This window comes from Pelophylax lessonae (assembly GCF_965119305.1).
Source record: "Pelophylax lessonae genome assembly, chromosome: 6".
Classification (NCBI taxonomy): Eukaryota; Metazoa; Chordata; class Amphibia; order Anura; family Ranidae; genus Pelophylax; species Pelophylax lessonae.
Window position 1 is genome coordinate 149451513 of NC_138773.1, and position 19542 is coordinate 149471054.

The following is a 19542-nucleotide window of genomic DNA, read 5'->3' on the forward strand; positions in this document are numbered from 1 at the left end:
TGGGCACCCCTGCCTAGTGCCGTTCGAGATGTGGAAGGGCTTAGAGAGGGCTCCTGAAGTGTAGACTTGGGCCATGGGGGAGGAGTATAGGGCCGATATGGCCGACAAGATGGGTCCCGAGAAGCCAAACTTTGACCGGGTGGCCTGGAGGTAGCCCCAGTGAACCCTGTCAAAGGCCTTCTCCGCGTCAATTGTAAGGAGGATCGAGGGCGTTTTGGACACGGACGCTAAATGGGTGATATTTAGTATCCGTCTGGTGGCATCCGCCGTTTGCCTGCCTGGCATAAACCCCATCTGATCCCTCTGGATAAGAGAGGGTAATACCAGCTGGATGCGCTTAGCCAGCAGTTTCGCGAAGATTTTGTTGTCCGAATTCAATAGGGAAATGGGACGGAAGTTTGCGGGGGTGGTGGGGTCTTTCCCTGGTTTTGGAAGTGTGACGACATAAGCCGTCAGCATATCACGGGGGAGAGATGCTGTCTGCACAGCTTTTTCAAAAGTGGCCAGTAAGTGAGGAGAGAGCAACGGGAGAAACAGCTGAAAGTATTCATTAGAAAGGCCATCCGGCCCAGGAGATTTCCCTTTGGGAAGGGATTTAATACAAGCAGCAATTTCTTCCGCAGTGAAAGGGGCATTAAGGGAGGCCAATTGTTGGTCAGTCAGGGAGGGTAGCCGGATCGACGCAAGAAATGAGTTAATATCAGAGGCAGTAGGTTGATGTTCTTTGGGATCAGTTCCGAGATTGTAGAGTGAACCATAAAAATCTGCGAACGCATCGGCAATGTCACGAGGATGGGAGATTTTGTGGTTCGGGGAGCTGCCTACTAGGAAAGGAATCCTGGCCTTGGCCTGTCTGTGTTTGACCCTGTTGGCAAGATACCTACCCGCTTTGTTGGCCTGGGAATAGTGTGTTTGCCTTAAATAACGTAAGTGTTTGTCAGACTGTTCTAACAACAGTAGGCGTAGTTCCTGCCGGAGTCCTATAAGCTCCGAGGAGGTGGAGGCAGAGGGATTCTGTTTATTCCTAGTGTCTAGTGTGTGGATCTGGTCAAGCAGAGTGGATAATCTGGATTTCCACAGCTTCCTGGCCCTAGAGCGCTGCTGAATGCACACACCTCTAATAAAGGCCTTGTGTGCACCCCACAGCACCCAAGGGTCAGTCACAGAGGCAGTGTTAAGATGAAAAAATTCACGGAGGCTCTCCTGTATACGGGAAAAAACCTTAGGGTCTTGCAGAAGTTTAGTGTCACACCGCCAAATAGAAGCAGGAGTGAAAGGGGTCCCCTCCTCGATGGTCAATTCCACCACCGCATGGTCTGACCACGTGATGTCCTTGACCACCGAGGATGTGGACTTACCCAGGAGGAACAGATCTGCGACAAAGATATCTATTCGGGAGTAGGATCTGTGCCTAGGCGAAAAATAGGTGTAGTCCCTTTCACATACATGCAAGCATCGCCATACATCATATAAATGTTCTGAGTGCAATAAGCCTGCCAAAGAGATCGTCCGACCACCGGGAGTACCCGATGAGTCCATCCGGGGGTCGGCCACCATGTTAAAGTCCCCACACAATAACAGACTGCCATACTTAACTCGATCAATTTCCTTGAGCAACCTTCGCAGGAACCGAAGCTGATGGGAATTCGGAGCATACAGGGTGACAATAGTGAGTTGTAGGCCATTGATATCACAGGTTAGTATAAGATATCTGCCATCAGGGTCCTTGATGGAGTCCTTAAGATGGAAGGAAAGGGAACTCCGGATTGCGAGCATAACCCCGTTCTTCTTCTGAGGGCCATTGGCGAAGAACAGATGCGGATAGTCTTTGTGCTTGCAAGTCGGGTGCTTGCCGTCCACGAAGTGGGTCTCCTGCACCGCAACAACGTCCGCCTTGCTGGAGGAGGCTTCCTTCCATAAAGAATGTCTCTTGGCCGGGTGGTTTAGCCCGTTGGCATTAATAGTAATGCATTTGATGGTCATGGACGTAACAGGAAAAGAGTCCGCTGGTGATGTTGCAGATGGTCAGGAGATTTCAGAGAAGTAAGCCCCACAGGCCAGAAGATATGGTGGATACTCCTGACGTATGACAAGTGAGACCAAAGTGAACTGGATGACTGAAGGAAAGGGGTAGAACAAGAGGGAGTCCAGGTACTAGGGAGGAAGGCAAAACATAAAAAAAGGACCGTCACAGCAGTCCGTGAACAGGAAAGTCCGTTTAACTCAGCAAGAGGGGCCAGTGGGGATTAACATAAAGCCCATGGCCGGAGACAATCGGTTACAGTCGTCGCGGAGAAGTTCAGGTCCCCGCAGATCCTCCGTGTTTCTTGGCAGAGCGCTTCCTGGAAACTAGCTGCCACTCAACTTCCTTGCGCAGGGGAGCAGGAACTGTGGGAGTAGTCGGGAGATCAGGGGGGAGAATGTTCCAGCTGCGCAATGCAGAGAGGCCCTCCTCCAGGGTTTTGATCATAACTGTGCTCCCATTCCAAGTGATAGACAAAGTAGCAGGGTATCTCCACTTATGGGGAATGCTATTATTGCGCAGAGACTTGGTGATGGTAGCCAGATTTCGTCTGCTTTGCAGAGTGTGTCTAGACAGGTCTGGCAGCAATTGCAGGTGGGCATACTGTGCTGGCACATTTGTTGAGGAGCGGAACAATTGCATGATCTGTTCTTTTGCATGGTAAAAATGGATCCTCAGCAACACATCCCTAGGGACGTCACCTGCCAAGAATGTCGGCTTTGGCAACCTGTGGACCCTATCAATCAGGAGTTCTGAGCGAGATAGAGAGGGAGCCAGGGCAGCGAACATTTCAGAGACATAGGAATGCAATTGAGCAGGCAGTACAGTCTCTGGTATGCCTCTTATTTTAATATTGTTCCGCCTGGAGCGGTCTTCCAAATCTGCCACCTTGGATTTCAGCCACTGAATCTCCTCCTTCTGCGAATTGAAAGCGTCCACCATCCCATTAAAAGAGGAGGCCTGTGTAGACACAGCTTGTTCTACCACGTCCACTCTTGTTCCAAGAGAGGAGATTTCCGATTTGGTCTGTTGCATGCATGGGATCATGTCAGCATGCATGGATGCTTTCAATGTGTACAGCATGTCCTTTAACACCGTGTCCGACACAGGGTTACCTGTGGTAGGAAAGGACATGAAGGGATCCTGGGCATGTTGCAGGGAGACTCCTGAAGCATGAGAAGAGGGGAGGAGGAGGACCCCTAAGGCAGAAGGTGAGGAAGAGGTGTCCATACCTGCTGGAAGATGAGGCCCTGGTGGTGACTCCGTCCTGGGCCTGGTTTTGGCCGGACTCCTGGAGGTAGGAGAGATAGGAGGAGAAGAGGAGCCCGACGAGTTGCCGCTGTCCGGATTCGCCACTAAGCGGGGAAGAGATGGGCCGGCGCAGCTGGATGAGATGAGGTTGTTGCCTTGCCGCTCTGCTGGCCGTTCGCGCCGCCGCCACCATTTTGGCGTAGCCCTGGGGCCTGGTGGATGAAGAAGCCGGCCAGTTTATTTAGCTGGGCGGGCTCCTTCTTGCGGCGAGTCATGACCGGGGGTGTCAGCGCTTCTTTCCGAAGTCGGGTGAGCCAAGGTGGAGCTGCGGGGGAGCCTTTAAACCGCTGATGTCCCGGGTAGCAGAGCGGGTTCAGAAAGCCGCCATCCGCCGCGCCGTCAAGCCATGCCCCCCAAGAAATGACATTTTTTTCATCAATTTAGGCCAATATGTATTCTGCTACATATTTTTGGTAAAAAAAATCCCAACAAGTGTATATTGATTGGTTTGCGCAAATGTTATAGCGTCTAAAAACGATGCAATATTTTTATGGAAGTTTTATTTATTTATTTACTTTTTTACTAGTAATGGTGGCGATAAGCGATTTTTAGCAGGACTGCAACATTTAGGCAATCAAACGGACATCTGACACTTTTTGGGGACCAGTGACACTAATACAGTGATTAGTGCTAAAAAAATGCACTGTTACTGTACTAATGACACTGGCAGGGAAGGGGTTAACATCAGGGTGATCAAAGGGTTAAGTGTGTCCCTAGGGGATGCTTACTAACTGTGGGGGGGGGTTCTTGTCCCCTTGCGAACAGCAATCTGCCTCGTTTACATAGGCAGATTGACTCTACATCTCCCGGGGATGATCGTGGATGGCCAGCAGACATCAATTACATTTTATTTAGCTTACAAGTAAAAAACATGGGCAGTCAAGCGCATGTTAGCAAAGACAAAATACATAAAGGAATTGTATATAAAACCAACTAATAAGAGTCATTAGGGTAGAATTACATCCCTAAAGGGAGAAACCAAAGCCTGTGTAGGATGATAGGTAGGTCTCAGATGGAACGCGGTCAATGTAGGTCCCCAGCAAGCCGACGCGTTTTGCTCAAGGCTTCCTCAGGGCCAGAGAGACCATGACAGAGCGGTATTTCTACAAAGAATGTGAAGTACAACAAGACAACAATTAGTAGCTAGTAAGTTATTATGTTGATATATAGAACATTATTATGTTGATATATAGAACATTATTGATTTGTGTACATCATATGTAACAATGGTTTTGTACTGACCCTTTTTAATGACTCAGGAGGTGGCAGATTGCGGCAGAACGCAGGACAATAACGATAAACTTAGTACTCATGCATAGCATCTGAAGTTCAGATCTATTCTCATATGTGTGTGTGTAGATAAATATCCATCACCCTATTCGAAGTCGGGCCTTGCTGCAAATGGAACCCATATACATATAGGTAAGTATATGAAGGTAACCTGCCTATATGGGTAATTTATAGGTGATTTTATAGACTATTGGTGGTTTGGTACATGTTGGTACCCCCTCCTCCCTAATATAGGATGCTGTGACGGTGTGTTGTACCTGCCTGGAGCCAGTTATATACTGCAGATAGGTAGGTTACTATTCCCATGTGTTGGCTGCTGAATATAATAATTATTATATACCCACTTGTCTAATGTGGCCCTTTGCCTTACAGGCTGTAATTATTTGATATCCCTCTCTGCACAAAAAACCATTTCCTTTGATCTGCTTGAGTGGGTAGAAAGGTGAAATTGGATATATGAAGTGTTGCCGCTAGGTATGACGCAGTTTTGATTCAAAGTATAATAGATGCTGGATTCAATTGATTTAAATGGCCATATATACTTTCACTGGTTCAGTTCACCTTACATTTATGTTCCTCCTGTTATCCTCCGGATATTTGGCTGTAGCCGTGACTTCCCCCCTACCTGGCTGTGATGGGTTACCACCCTTTACAATATATAATATATTAACAATATATTGTATTATTGCTGAGAGCGGAAGCGGAAGCTGAGAGTGATCCACAGCGCTCGCACACACACACACACACACACACACAGCGAGGAGAGCTGTGTGGAGGAGGAGCCGCACGTGCGGGGGGGAGCGGGGAAAGCCGCATTAGGAAGCCGGGTGCAGGAGCCGCGGACCAGGGAGACAGTGCGGGGGACATAGCAGCAGCAGCGGCAACAGAGCGGACCAGGGAGACAGTGCGGGGACGGAGCAGCAGCGGCATCAGTGCGGACCAGCAGGGAGCCAGTGCGGGGACAGAGCAGCTGCGGCGTCAGAGTGGGGACAGAACAGCAGTGGCGGAGACAAGGACCTGACAGGACCTGGACCTGTCCGAGGGATGTAAGTAGGAAGCAACTGAAGCAACTGATCTGCTGGTAGGGGGGTGGGCTGGTGGGGGACTACAAGTACAAACTACATACAAGTACAAAAACTACAAGCAATACAGATTACTAAGGGGCTACTATAGACTGAGAGGTGCTCTGCGACTGACCGACGGTGCTGAGTATCTTGCGACTGGTGAGCATCTGCAACTGGTGAGCATCTGCAACTGGTGAGCATCTGCAACTGGTGAGCATCTGCAACTGGTAAGCATCCTTGCGACTGGTAAGTATCCTTGCGACGGGTGAGCATCTTTGCGACTGGTGAGCAGCTTTGCGACTGGTGAGCATCCTTACGACTGGGGAGTATCTTTTTGACCGGTGGGTGAGCATCTTTGCGACTGGTGAGCATCTTTGCGACTGGGTAAGTATCCGTGCGACTGGGGAGTATCTTGCGACTGGTGAGCATCTTTGCGACTGGTGAGTATCCAGGCAACTGGTGAGTAGCTTTGCGACTGGTGAGCATCTGCGACTGGTGAGCATCTGCGACTGGTGAGCATCTTTGCGGTGGGTGAGCATCTTTGCGACTAGTGAGCATCTTTGCGACTGGGTAAGTATCCGTGCGACTTGTGAGTATCTTGCGACTGGTGAGCATCTTTGCGACTGGTGAGCATCTTTGCAACTGGTGAGCATCTTTTTGACCGGTGGGTGAGTATCTTTGCGACTGGTGAGCATCTGTGCGACTGGTGAGCATCTGTGCGACTGGTGGGTGAGTATCCTTGCGACTGGTGGGTGAGTATCCTTGCGACTGGTGGGTGAGTATCCGTGCGACTGGTGAGTACCCCAGGTTTAGTACCAGGGCAGTTAGAGGTAGTGTAGGTAAGGAAGAGCAGGTCGTTAATATTATCCCCATAGAGTAGTGGGTAATAATGTCCGACAGGATTGCGGTTGCCACTCAGTGCACTTCTTGTTGCATGTATGCGTTCCTTGGTGAACCAATCGAGGACTAATACAGCTGTGCAAGATGTGAGCGACTTGTTGCTCTAGTAGACCAGATCCTGGACCTACAGAGCACAGTGGCAACACTGCGTAGCATCAACAACCTGGAAAGAAGCTTGGACATTACCCATCAGGCGCTGGCAGGGGCCAGCATAGAGGAGGGAGGAATAGAGGAGACGCAGGCAGAGGTATGCAGCTGGGTGACCGTTCGGAATGTTAGTGGGAAGAGTGTCAGGGAGGCCAGTCCTGAGTTGGTACACCCTAACAAATTTGCCCCGCTGCAGGTTGAGGGGGATATCAGCTCAGGGGTGGCAGTGCTGGAGCAGGCGCCCTCCCCCAGCTGCCAGGGGAGGGGCCGCTCCAGGAAGAAGGGGGGCCGTAACTCAGGAAAGGTTAGACAGGTTGTGGTAGTTGGGGACTCAATTATCAAGAGGACAGAGAGGGCAATCTGTAAAAAAGATCTCGGTAACCGAACAGTATGTTGTTTACCGGGCGCCCGCATTCTGCACATCGCAGATCTGACAGACAGATTATTGTGCGGGGCTGGGGATGACCCAGCGGTCATGGTGCATGTGGGCACTAATGACAAAGTAAAAGATAAGTGGAGGATCCTTAAGAACGATTTCAGGGACTTAGGTAATAGATTGAGGAAAAGGACCTCCAAGGTGGTTTTCTCTGAAATACTGCCTGTACCTCAAGCCACACCAGAGAGGCAGAAGGAGATTAGGGAACTTAACAAGTGGCTGAGGAACTGGTGTAGGAAGGAGGGGTTTGGGTTCCTGGAGAACTGGGCTGACTTCTCAGTCGGCTATCGGCTCTTTAGTAAGGATGGGTTGCACCTTAATGGGGACGGTACAGCTCTTTTGGGGAGAAAGATGGCCACCAAGTTGGAGGGGCTTTTAAACTAGGAGACGGGGGGAGGGCTAAGAAATAGAATCAGTCAGGAGGGAACAAAGGACTGAAGGCAGTTGTAGGGTCAGCAGCGACAGTAGGTCCACAACGTCAATTGGCAGGTGTGTGCGGGAAAACCTCAGACCAAACAGGACTATACATAATCACCATTCACGTTTAACTTCCGTAAAACTAAGAGGGGTATATGCTAATGCCAGGAGCCTAGCTAATAAAATGGATGAGTTGGAAATGTTAGTACATGAGGATGACATAGACCTTGTGGGAATAACAGAGACTTGGTTCGACCCCTCACATGACTGGCTGGCCAATATCCAAGGGTATTCGGTGTACCGGAAGGACAGGGTAGGAAAAAGAGGGGGAGGGGTATGTCTCTATGTCAAGAACAATATAAAGGTGATAGAAAGGAGTGACATTACGGAAGGGATGAGCATGGATTTAGAATCTGTGTGGGTTGAACTCCATAGGGAAGGAGAAAAGGGAAAAGTAGTTGTGGGGGTTTGCTATAGGCCACCTAACCAAGGGGAGGAGGTAGAGCTGGAATTTTTAGCACTAATGGGTAAAGTGGCAAAACTGGGATCAGTCATCATATTGGGGGACTTCAATTATCCCGACATTGACTGGGAAGAGGGGACTGCACACTCACAGAAGGCCCGTCTATTCACGGAAACCTTACAGGACAACTACATGTCATAGTTGGTGGATTCCCCTACCAGAGAAAACGCAGTCCTGGATCTATTGATCACTAATGACCCAGACATAATCTCGGAGGTAGGAGTCCAGGACAACCTGGGCTCTAGCGATCACAGGATGATCACATTTAGTATAAATAACAATATAACAAGGCAAGTGGGGAACATAAGAACCCTAAACTTCAGAAGGACAAACTTTCCAAAATTGTACTCATTGATGGAAAGGGTAAACTGGGACCAAACCTTGGGATCACTGACCACAGAGGATAAATGGGAATGCTTTAGGAACATATTAAGCAAATGCATCTTGCAGTGCATTCCTATGTGAAATAAATTTAGAAGAGACAAAGCCAAACCTGGCTGGCTAAACCGTAGCGTTAAAAAACTTATTAGGGGAAAAAAATTGGCCTTCAAGAAATATAAATCAGAGGGCACAGTATCGGCCTTCCAGCAATACAAGGAGGCAAATAAGAAAAGTAAACAAGAAATCAAGATGGCTAAAATCAACTTTGAGAGACAAATAGCGGAGGATAGTAAAAAAAAAAAACCCAAAGAAATTCTTTAAATATATCAACAGCAAAAAAACTAGGGCAGAGCATATTGCACACATAATTAATGACCATGGGAGGATGGTTACAGAGGACACTGAAAAAGCAACCGTGCTGAATGCTTTTTTCTCGTCAGTCTTTACACAGGAAAAGGAGGGGAACACTGACCATGACTGTATGGTTAGTAGTAATACACAGGACTTGCCACTATGGCTAACAGAGGGTGAAATCAGGGAAAGGCTGGATAAACTGAACACAAACAAATCACCAGGTCCGGATGGCGTACATCCGAGAGTACTCAAGGAACTCAGTAAGGTTATATCTAGACCACTGTTCCTGATCTTTGCTGACAGTATTAGGACAGGAGATGTACCAGGGGATTGGAGGAAGGCTAACGTGATTCCGATATTCAAAAAGGGCCAGAGCCATATCCCGGGAAATTATAGGCCTGTCAGTTTGACATCAATAATATGTAAACTTTTGGAGGGGATGATAAGGGACTATATCGTAGAGTTTGCTAAAGACAACAACATCATCAGCGGTAATCAGCACGGGTTTACAAATGGGCGTTCTTGTCAAACCAATTTCTTAGCATTCTACGAGGTGGTTAGCTGTGAGCTAGATAGGGGCAGACCAGTGGATGTGGTGTACTTGGATTTCACGAAGGCGTTTGATACAGTTCCCCACAAGCGCTTAATTTATAAAATAAGGTCTGCAGGTATCGACAGCAGGGTTTGCTCTTGGATACGGAACTGGCTAAAAGGCCGGGTCCAAAGGGTGGTAATAAACAGCGCATTCTCAGACTGGTCTGAGGTAGTAATCGGGGTGCCCCAGGACTCAGTCCTGGGACCAACCTTGTTCAATTTATTCATAAACAGCATTGAGGACGGGATCAGTAGTTCGTTATCAGTTTTTGCAGATGACACAAAATTGGCCAGGGCAATAACTGCACAGCATGAAGCAGATATCCTACAGAATGACCTGGACAAAATTACGGAGTGGGCAACGACATGGCAAATGAGGTTTAACGTGGAGAAGTGTAAGGTTTTGCACTTGGGGACTAAAAACATAAAAGCACAATACACGTTAGGAGGGGAACCCTTGGGGGAATCAAAAATGGAGAAGGATCTGGGAGTCTTGGTTGATGATAGATTAGGCAACAGCATGCAATGTCAAGCGGCAGCTGCCAAAGCCAACAGAATATTAGCATGCATAAAGAAAGGGATGTATTCCAGAGATAAGACTATAATGCTTCCACTTTATAAAACTCTGGTCCGACCGCATCTGGAGTATTCTGTCCAGTTCTGGTCGCCAGTCCTCAGGAGGGATGTGTTGGAGCTGGAGAGAGTCCAGAGAAGGGCAACTAAACTGATTAGGGGGTTGGAGGAACTTAACTATGAAGAGCGGCTGCAATCGCTCGATTTATTCTCCCTGGAGAAGAGACGTCTGAGGGGGGACATGATAGCAATTTATAAATATCTTAATGGGGATCTCAGCTTAGAAAAAAAGCTGTTCATTCTAAGGAATTGCATGAGGACTCGAGGACATACAATGCGATTAGAGGAGAAGCGTTTTAACCTCAGGCAACGAGGAGGATTCTTTACTGTTAGGGCTACAAGATTGTGGAATTCTCTACCACAAGAGGTGGTTTCTGCGGGTAGTATGGTGGCTTTCAAAAGACTCTTCGATTTACATCTCAAGGATCAGAACATTAAGGGCTATATGAGATGATTACAGCCACACACACCTACACAGGTTGAACTGGATGGACTATTGTCTTTATTCAACCTCACCTACTATGTAACTATGTAAGGTGGGCTGTTTTACGACTGCCACTTCAAATTACTCCAAACTATAGATACCTTCATATACTTACCTATATGTATATGGGTTCCATTTGCAGCGGCGCCCCAACTTCGAATAGGGTGATGGATATTTATCTACACACACACATATATGAGAATAGATATGAACTTCAGATGCTATGCATGGGTACTAAGTTTATCGTTATTATTGTCCTGCGTTCTGCCGCAATCTGCCACCTCCTGAGCCATTAAAAAGGGTCAATACAAAACCATTGTTACATATAATGTACACATATCAACTATTGTTCTATATATCAACATAATAATGTTCTATATATCAACATAATAACTTACTAGCTAATTGTTGTCTTGTTGTACTTCACATTATTTGTAGAAATACCGGTCTGTCATGGTCTCTCTGGCCCTGAGGAAGCCTTGAGCGAAACGCGTCGGTTTGCTGGGGACCTACATTGACCGCGCTCCATCTGAGACCTACCCATCATCCTACACAGGCTTTGGTTTCTCCCTTTTGGGATGTATTTCTACCCTAATGACTCTTATTAGTTGGTTTTATATACAATTTCCTTTATGTATTTTGTCTTTGCTAACATGCGCTTGACTGCCCATGTTTTTTACTTGTAAGCTAAATAAAATGTAAATTGTTTTATATATTGGTTTTGGTGTGATCCTTCTCCTCCCATTGGCCCGTAAAGCCCCACTTTTTTCTGTCCTTCAATATGGTACATAAACATCTTGAGGCTCAATGCATTTCGTGAGATTCGACTCACTTCTTCAAGAGCAGATGCGTTTTTTGGTCTATAAATATAATACAACATAGTATCAAAATACAATGCAGTAATCATAATATTTTATTTAAAAATGGACCTAAAGGGGGATAAGTACTCGCATTGGCTGAGCCGGGATGAGAGACTTATGCAACCCCCAGGTAGCGGCCGCAAACGCCTGATCCGGGAGTTGAAGGAGTGGAACAAACAGACAGCCTCCAAGGGGGGACATGTGGGAGATAAGTGTGGTATATCCAATGTAGGAAGATATCTCTTGTGCTCCATAGCGGTTGCTGTAACATATATATGCGTATATAAGAATATGTAAAAATAAGGAAATAAGGTCATCTACTATATAAAGTAATGGAGTAAAGGAGGTATCTGTGTAGTATACATATAGTAGAGCACAAGCAGGAGTATGGAGCAAGAGATAACGAGGCCAGAACACATTGGCACCATAAAAAAGACGATAAGGGGAGTTTTGGCCACAGAGGACAGGGAAAAGGCAGTAGTGTTAAATAATTTCTTCTCTTCAGTCTTCACAAAATAATTGGGGGGCTACACTAACCCAGCTTGTAAGGCCAAACTAAACAACACACCTCAGGAAATACCGCCATGGCTAACAGAAGATAGACTTAGAACTAAACTAGAGAAACTTAACATAAATAAATCACTGGGACCGGATGGCTTGCACCCGAGGGTTCTTAAAGAGCTCAGCCAGGTGATTGCCAGACCATTATTCTTGATCTTTAAGGATAGTTTACAGACGGGGTATGGTGCCAGCTGATTGGAAAAAAGCCAACGTGGTACCAATATTTTAAAAGGGGCAGAGATATATCCCGGGTAACTATAGACCGGTCAGCCTAACATCAGTAGTCTGCAAGATTTTGAAGGGGATGTTAAACGGACCACATACAAGACATTAGTAATGAAAACGGTATTATTAGTAGTAATCAGCATGGATTCATGAAAAATCGTTCTTACCAAACAAATCTATTAACCTTCTATGATGAAGTGAGCTGCCACCTAGATAAAGGCAAGCCTGTGGATGTGGTGTACCTGGACTTCGCAAAGGCCTTTGACACCGTTCCCCACAAATGCTTACTGTTCAAACTAAGGAAGGTAGGTATGGACCATAATGTGAGTACCTGGATAGAGAACTGGCTCCAGGGGAGGTTGCAAAGGGTGGTGATTGATGGGGAGTACTCAGATTGGGCGGGTGTGGAATGCGGGGTCCCCCAGGGTTCTGTCCTGGGGCCAATCCTGTTTAATTTATTCATAAATGATCTAGAGGAGGGGATATTGAGTAAAATCTCAGTATTTGCGGATGATACTAAACTAAGCAGGCCAATATCTTCTGGGCAGGATGTGGAAACCTTACAAGCGGACCTGAACAAAATTATGGGGTGGGCAACTACAGGGCAGATGAGGTTTAATGTTGAAAAATGTAAAGTAATGCACCTGGGTGCCAGAAACCAAGCTACTCACTAGGGGGGGGGGGGACCTCTGGGTGAGTCTAGGATGGAAAAGGACCTGGGGGTACTTTTAGACAACATGCTTGGCAGTGGCATGCAATGCCAAGTCGCTGCAAGCAAAGCCAACAGAATACTGGGATGTAGAAAAAAAGGGGATACACTCCAGAAATAAAGAGATTATTCTCTCACTCTACAAGACTCTGGTCTGGCCACATCTGGAGTATGCTGTCCAGTTCTGGGCACCGGTCCTCAGGAAGGATGTGCTGGAACTGGAGAAAGTCCAGAGAAGGGCAACAAAAATAATTAGGGGAATGGAGGACAGCTATGAGGAACTACAAGCACTAAACTTATTCTCTCTCTGGAGAAAAGACAATTGAGGGGGGATATGATATCAATGTACAAATATTGTACTGGCAACCCTAGCATATGGAAAAACCTATTCAGAGAAAGGAAATTCAATAAGACACGTGGCCACTCACTAAAACTAGAGGAAAGGCGGTTTAACCTTAAAATACGCAGGGGGTTCTTCACTGTGAAAGCAGTAAGGATGTGGAATTCTCTTCCGCAAACAGTGGTATCAGCAGGGAGCATTGATAGTTTCAAAAAACTATTAGATGGGCACCTTTAAAAGACAACATACAGGGGTATACAATGTACGGTTAACAGCAAACACACACACACATCATAGGTTGAACTGGGTGGACTGATGTCTTTTTTCAACCTCACTAACTATGCAACTATAAGAAGATTAAAGATGTATAGTGAAACAGATGGAGACCAGGAGGAAAAAAAAACAATAAAACCAATAGAGAGTGTGGCAAAAAAAAAAAAAAAAGTAAAGAAAAAAGTGAGAGATATATAGGGGTAGGAAATAAATTAATATACCAGAGTGAGTGGAAGTCTGCATGGGCATACAAATGTGAAACCAGTGGTGTGGGATGATTCTCCTAGGTGAATGAGTGAGTCGAATCTCAAAAAATGCATTGAGCCTCAAGATGTTTATGTACCAATATGCAATTTATACTGTTATGGACCTATATGTATACTTTTTAGTATTTTTACTGTTTGATCCTGTCTACTGTGTATTGCATGACAAAATAAAATGCAGTATTTACGCAGTACGGTACCCACCTCATTTAAAGTCCCATGGGCGTTTTTCTTTTCTATTTTTGTTACATAATTAAGAGCATTTTAGTTGTTAAAAATCATTTGTGGGGGGCGTGGCTTGCCGGGAACCGTGATGGATGCTTGAGTGCACAGCTCCTGCCTCACAGAGGATACCAGCAGCCCGCACAGCTTTCCAGACACAGCATATCCACCACACAGGAGAGTGCCTTGATCCCCCTCACCGCTCTGGCCATGAAGAGGAAGCAGAAAGAAGAGACCCGGCCGCAAAAACTCACCGCCTTCACGCAAAGGCCGCATGGGGACAGGCAAGATGGCGCTGGGTCCTCTCCTCCTGCACCCGTCCGCTCCCCACCTACATCCTCGGGGAGGCAGCCGCCTGGCAGGTATGATGACTGCTCCCCTGACTCCCCGCAGACATTCATCTCTACTCCAGTGGCGACTGGTGAAGTTTTAAGATGGGGGGGCGCAAGACCCCGCCCTTCCATTTTGACCCCTCCCATTTTTCAGAAGCCCCACCCTTATAGACTCCACCCATTTTGTCCCCTGTATTTTGCTTGCGTGAACCAATTCTCCCAATATATCACATATTAAGGGGTCCATCAGTACTAGTATATCCCATAATAGGGAACAGGGGCCCTATTATGGGATATACTGTGAGAGACATCCTATTATGGGATACATGGACTGAGAGTGGCACAAACCCCACAGTACAGACCCCCCCAGCACAAACCTCACAGTACAGACCCCCCCAGCACAAACCCCTCAGGCACAAACCCCGCACAAACAACTCAAGCACAAACCCCACAGTACAGGCCCCTAGCACAAACCCCACAGTACATGCCCCCTTCAATATAGTGACCAGTATAAATGCCCCCTTTCAATGTAGTGACCAGCATACATGTCCCCAATGCAGTGACCAGTATACATGTCCCCAATGCAGAGCTATGCGTGCGTGGCTCCAGTGCAGCCAGTGACCACCAGTATACGTCCCCCAATGCAGAGCTATGCGTGCGTGCCTCCAGTGCAGCCAGTGACCACCAGTATACGTCCCCCAATGCAGAGCTATGTGTCAGGGTTACCTGATCCGAGGCCGAAGTGCTGAGAGGGCTCCCCTTGCGGCTCAGTGCGGTGCACCCCTGGAGATGGTACAGAGGGTGTGGCGCCCCAAGTGGCACGGGTTACCAGCTGCAGGCAGGTAGGTAGAATCAGGAGCAATCTGAGAGCGAACTGGAACAGGCTGGAATCACAGCAGAGTATGTCTTTCAAGGGCTCTAAAGCAGCCGGGCTACCTTGTGCCGAGGAATAGTCTCTAGTAGCAGAGACAGGTACTGGCCGAGGTCTGGGACTGGAGCAGGCAGCGGGAACCGTGGTACAGGCCGAGGTCATGCACAGGAGACAACCAGAATATCCGAGGTCTTGAAGCAAGCCGGGGTCATACACGGTAGGTAACGGAAGCAGGGTCAGTGGTAGAAGCCAAGGGTCAAACCAGGAGCAGGAGATCAAACAGAATCAGGAACAAGCCAAGGTCACAACAGGAAATCCAAAACAGGAAACAGGAAGCACAGAACACAGGAAGCTGAGAGATAATCCAGCAATGAGTCTGATCCTATGGCATCCTTTTATAGGCCATTTCCCTGACAGGCCAGCAGAGGGCTATGTCAGTTGAGTCAGGAATGTCCATTGCTATTACTGGCAATGTTGCCAGTTCTCCTATGGCCATTTCCCTGGGGGCAGCCTCCGGATGCCCAGACGGGCCAGTCTCTGTGAGTGTCTGTTGTGGAACTCCCAGATCAGTCTAGGAGCGTGAACATTATCTGCAGGCTCCCAGGAATTTTCCTCTGCAGAATATCCCTTCCACTTGATGAGGTACTGGGTTTTTCTACCCCTCTTTCTGCAATGCATTATGGCCTCCACTTCGTACTCTGCTTCGCCTTCCACCAGGACTGGAGGAGAAGGCAATTCATCCCTACCAGAAAAAGGACTGGGTACAACTGGTTTTAGCAGAGATACGTGAAATACTGGGTGTATTTTGTAGGAGCTGGGTAAAACCAGTTCGAAAGCCACAGGGTTGACCTCCCTTTTGATCTCAAAGGGTCCAACGAATCTTGGACCCAGTTTCCGGGATGGGCAGGAAAGTTTCAGATTAGCTGAGGAAAGCCACACTTTGTCCCCTTTTTTAAAAGGTAGGTTCGTTTCTTTTCTTTTTATCATAGAACCTCTTGTAATCTGTTTGTTCTTTCTGGATGGCCTCCTGAAGGAATAAGTAGTTCATCCGGATAGAATCAATCCGGTCTTGGACTGCAGGGACAGATGCCTCAGGAAGGGTATTGGGCAAAAAGGAGGGATGGAACCCATAATTCGCCCAAAATGGGGACTGGTTAGTGGCGGCATGTACTGAATTATTGTATGCAAACTCCGCACATGGGAGAAGGGATCTACAGTCATTTTGGGCAAAAGTACAGAAAACACGAAGATACTGTTCTAGAGTCTGGTTTGTTCTTTCTGTCTGGCCATTGCTTTGGGGATGGTAAGCGGAAGAAAGACATATTTTAATGGACAAGGTCTTACAAAGATCCTTCCAGAATCTGGAGGTGAACTGTACTCCTCTATCGGAAACAATATCATCCGGAAGCCCATGTAGTCTGATTACTTCCTTGATGAACATTTTTGCTGTTTCCGGGGCTGATGGAGTGCCGGTCATGAGCAAGAAGTGGGCCATTTTGGTCAGACGATCCACTACCACCAAGATGGTAGTAAAACCCCCAGAGGAAGGTAAGTCGACAATGAAGTCCAATGAGATCATCTTCCAGGGTTGCTCAGGGATGGGTAGAGGCCTTAACAGACCCCAGGGCACATGGGAGAAGGGATCTCCAGTCATTTTGGGCAAAAGTACAGAAACAACGAAGATACTGTTCTAGAGTCTGGTTTGTTCTTTCTGTCTGGCCATTGCTTTGGGGATGGTAAGCGGAAGAAAGACATATTTTAATGGACAAGGTCTTACAAAGATCCTTCCAGAATCTGGAGGTGAACTGTACTCCTCTATCGGAAACAATATCATCCGGAAGCCCATGTAGTCTGATTACTTCCTTGATGAACATTTTTGCTGTTTCCGGGGCTGATGGAGTGCCGGTCATGAGCAAGAAGTGGGCCATTTTGGTCAGACGATCCACTACCACCAAGATGGTAGTAAAACCCCCAGAGGAAGGTAAGTCGACAATGAAGTCCAATGAGATCATCTTCCAGGGTTGCTCAGGGATGGGTAGAGGCCTTAACAGACCCCAGGACTTGGTGTTGGACCCCTTGTAGCGCTGACAGACCACACAGGAGCTAACGTAAGACTGGCAATCCTTCCTTAAATTGGGCCACCAGAAGGAGCGTTGGATAAGCTCAAGGGTCTTTCGTACACCAAAATGTCCAGCCAGCTGATGGTCATGGAAAGTCTTTAGAACTTGGAGCCTGACTGGTTGGGGAACGAAAACTTTGTCCTGGTGCCAAAGAAACCCGTCTCGACTCTCCAAGGAGGGTACTTCTGTGTCCGCATACTGGGTGGATGCCTGTTTAATTGAGGATTTTAATTCTGGCTGGATCAGGAAAAAATGTTGTGCTGACAGAATGGTACTTGGTTCCACGGACTCAGGGAACATTCGTGAGAGGGCGTCTGCTTTCTCATTCTTGGAGCCTGGTCGGTAAGTTATGTGGAAATTAAATCTTGAGAAAAATAAATCCCACCAGGCCTGTCGTGGTCTCAGACGTTTAGCGGCCCTCAGGTATTCAAAATTTTTATGATCCGTGAAGATCATAATTGGGTGGGCGGCACCTTCCAATAAATATCTCCACTCCTCCAAGGCAGTTTTAATTGCCAACAGTTCTCGGTCACCCACGTCGTAATTTCTCTCTGAGGGACTCATCTTTTGAGAAAAAAAAGCAATAGGGTGGAGTAAGGCCTTAGGTCCTTGGCGCTGAGACAAGATGGCCCCTGTGGCTATTTCTGAGGCGTCTACCTCTAATACAAAGGGTAAAGCTGGATCTGGGTGCTGTAAGACTGGTGCAGAGGTGAACAGTCCTTTGAGTTTGTCAAATGCTGCCTGAGCTTCTGGGGACCATTTGAATCTGGTCTGCTGACGAGTCAGCTGAGTAATTGGTGAAATGATAGCTGAAAAGTCTTTTACAAATCTTCGGTAAAAATTAGCAAATCCTATAAATCGCTGAACACCCTTCTTATCTGAAGGGGCTGGCCATTCAAGGATAGCTTTCACCTTTTGTGGGTCCATTGCGATTCCCTCGGTAGAGATGATAAGACCCAGGAATTGGATGGAAGTCTTTTCAAATTCGCACTTTTCTGCTTTAATGTATAAACCATGCTTCCTTAGAGTTGCAAGGACTTTTTTCACGTGAGCTCTGTGGAGATCCAGGGTAGCAGAGAAGATGAGGATGTCATCTAGGTAAACGATTACGAAATAGTCCAGAAATTCCCGGAAAATATCGTTTACGAAGTGCTGGAACGTGGCTGGGGCGTTACATAATCCGAATGGCATAACTAAATATTCAAAATGTCCGAACCGGGTCCTGAAATCTGTTTTCCATTCGTCCCGCTCCCGGATACGAACCAGATTGTAAGCTCCCCGTAGGTCAAGTTTAGTAAAGAGCTGGGCAGTTCGGAACCTTTGGAAAAGTTCAGGAATGAGGGGAAGTGGGTACCGGTTTTTAATAGTAATTTTGTTAAGTTCCCTGTAATCCACACATGGCCTTAGTGAACCATCCTTCTTCCCGACAAAAAAAATTCCAGCTCCAGCAGGGGAGGAAGAAGGGCGGATGAATCCCTTTTCAAGGTTCTCATCAATATACAGTCGTAAAGTCTCTAGCTCAACCTCAGATAACGGAAATATACGCCCGAAGGGGATCTCGGCACCGGGAAGCAGTTCAATGGGACAGTCGTAAGGCCGATGAGGTGGGAGAACATTAGCCTTCTTCTCATCAAAAACATCCAAAAACTCGTGATGGACTGTAGGTATAGCCTGACCGACATCTGGAATTGATTGGATGGTTGAACAACTAACGGGACTGCTAACCCCGGGAACGAAGCAGTGTTGCAGGCAGTAGGAAGAGGGAAAGGAAATCTCCTTCTTGGCCCAGTTGATCTGTGGATTATGGGCCTGCAACCAGGGAATTCCTAGGATGATGGGGAACATGGGAGAGCAAAGGATGTCAAAACAAATGAATTCCTGGTGCCCAGAGTCTGTTATTGTGAGGATGGGCTTGGTTTCCTGGGTGACAAGTCCAGAACTGGGCAAGGAACCATCGGCCAGATGCACCTCAAGTCGCTGACGTTTATTGCAGAGGGGTACACGGAGTCTTCTTGCCAAAGTCAAGTCCATAAAATAGCTGCAAGCCCCCGAATCAACTATGGCTAGGAGTCGGACCTCCTCTTCCGCCACCTGTAGTGAGACAGGAAGAACGAGATGAGACGGAGAAGATCCGGATACTTGGAAGTAAGAACTTTGTGGGAGGAACTTACGGGGTCTCACGGGGCAGTTTCGTAGGAAGTGTCCGGAC